Source organism: Palaemon carinicauda, chromosome 13 (genome assembly GCF_036898095.1).
Source record: "Palaemon carinicauda isolate YSFRI2023 chromosome 13, ASM3689809v2, whole genome shotgun sequence".
Classification (NCBI taxonomy): Eukaryota; Metazoa; Arthropoda; class Malacostraca; order Decapoda; family Palaemonidae; genus Palaemon; species Palaemon carinicauda.
This window is the reverse complement of record NC_090737.1, coordinates 109,088,232-109,090,731: the sequence shown is the minus strand read 5'-3', so window position 1 is coordinate 109,090,731 and position 2,500 is coordinate 109,088,232.

The following is a 2,500-nucleotide window of genomic DNA, read 5'->3' as shown; positions in this document are numbered from 1 at the left end:
AGACAAAGATGATGACACGGAGTATACAAGGGGAAATGAAATATCATTGGAAAGACAGGGGATTAATAAGGTGAAATCATTTAAATTTTTTGGAACTCAGATCCCTAACAGACGGTTAGGGATTTAATTTGTCTTTAAAAGGTCCTTTGAATTAGAATTAAATTTGTCTTCGGCATAAACTTCTGAATATTCTGAAGATTATTCCTGAAAAAAGAAAGAAAAAATAAAGAAACTTATAATACACATATACTGGTGATAGTTCTTTTCAGTCGCCCATTTTTTCTTTACTCATTTCGGCGCAACAGTTAACGAGGTGGAAGCATATAATCGGCAACACACGATTCCATAAATCTTTCCGTGCACGGTGTTTGAAGCCAGCCAACCTAGAGCTATTACCAAAGAGAAACACCCGATAAATTTACACATATTTCATATTAAGGGACTCTCTCTCTCTCTCCTCTCTCTCTCTCTCTCTCTCTCTCTCTCTCTCTCTCTCTGTTTATTCGTGGATGTTTATTTTTCATTTGTTATCGGCTTCGTTATGATTAAAATATGAGTCCTTGAGTAGGATAAGCATAGGATATAAACAGAACTAGTATTGTTGTTACTTTTTTTCCTAGGATGCATTTAATAATAAGGAAGGAATGAATAACAACGAAAAGTACAAAATTAATGCCAACCAAATGCGAAAAAATATAATTTTTTCTCCTCTGCATTACACCTAAATGAGACGAAAATATTATCCGGCTTAAAATCCCTATTCCATTGCTAGTTCCGCATTGAGAATTCAGAGCAGAGGCATGAAAACCAAATCTAACAAAACCTGTCGCCTGGCAAATAATAAGGACAACTACCAACTAAAAGCATAGTCATTCTTTGCAAAAGAAATATTTATTGTAGAAGATGAACTGAATTTCGTGGAAGCCTTCTCGAAAACTGAGATGCTTTTGCATTTGCTTTTCCCTCACCTTCTGGTGCTCCTTGCATCTGAAAAGGACAGGTAACAGGGGCGAGTGACATGTTTGAAAGTTTTTTCGTTATTCACATTTGTGAGGACCTATTTCTTACTCCTGTCGACATATTGCAAGATATTTAGTATATGGTATTACTATTTTATTCGATATTATATTTGTTTTTTATGTTGTTCTAAAACATTTTTGTGATGTGGCCTAAAGTAGATTGGAACCAAGAGAAATATTGCAGCATATGCTACTGAATGAAATTATTGATACTAGATAATTAATCCGTATAAGATCAATGTAAATTACTTGACCAACTTTGCTTATTAACATAGTTGTATAGAATGTTTTGTTTATCTGAACCATTCGGAAAAGAAAAATTGTTGATTTAGAAAGTTTCTCAAACAAAATAATCTTTCAGGAGAAATATGATATTAGCTAAATACATTTTGATTATCAAAGAGGGTTAAAAGGATAATCAAAATTCGTGATCAACCTAAAGCTCAAAGTATTGAAAGAAAAAAATATGATATGCATGGGATTACATTAACATTAAAGACTGTGTCTGGAGTGAGGAGGATTTCATGCAAAAACCGCTTCTGAATAACAGATTTGTATAAAAAACAAAGGAACTTATAGGCCTCGAACAGGTCACAAAAGGGTGACAATTTCATTCCTACTTTCAACAATTCTTATCAGCGCCCTCCAGATAATATAACAACAAAATGATAACAGACTTGAAATCTGTCCTTTTAAGAAAATGTACAGAGGGAAACATTTATTTGTACGTGCGTGGCTTGCTACATGTGTAATACATGAGGAGAGTTGCACTCCTGAATAGTTATCTGGCTGAAGATACAAAGGTTTTAAGTGGACAATGATGATCTAATCTTTATCACAAAAGTTGAAGCGTAAAAGTTTTCGGAGTACGATAGTTGACAAGGAATGGGACCGTATATGGTGGTGTAAGCTGTGGCTCATAATGGGCAATGTTAGAGTGGTGTAGTGAATACGTCTTGTGGTATGTGCTGCTGTAATTGGTCTTATAGGTCCGGATTTTCCCACAACATGATATATGGGCTGGATATCATCTGAGGTGTTTGGCAGAAAAAAGTCCTCAGGGATGACTAGCGGATAGTTATGTACAATATCCGCCACTGAGATATCAATCGTGTACTAGTGAGTGTTAGTCAGTCGAAGGGGGACGCAGAAAATTAGTGGAAGTCAACTGAAGTCATTGTAGGGGGATATAAAAGGTGCTTTTCAGGGTTCGATGGAAACATTTCCACTATTCCGTTATGTGTGACGCTGTAAGTGGACTCTAATGTAAGGTGATAGCGAGAAAATACCTTTATGATGTCCACAATAGACGGGTGAAAGTGACACCTCTATTTTAGGAAATATGCTCTGTGTTTTGCTAACCATCAAGAAAGTAAGTTAGCAGCACATGAGGCAGATGTTGCATCTTGCATAGGCATGGCTACGGCCAGCAAATGTAGTAATCAATGACTGAGAAAAGATAGCTGTGTCCTTGTGAGTAG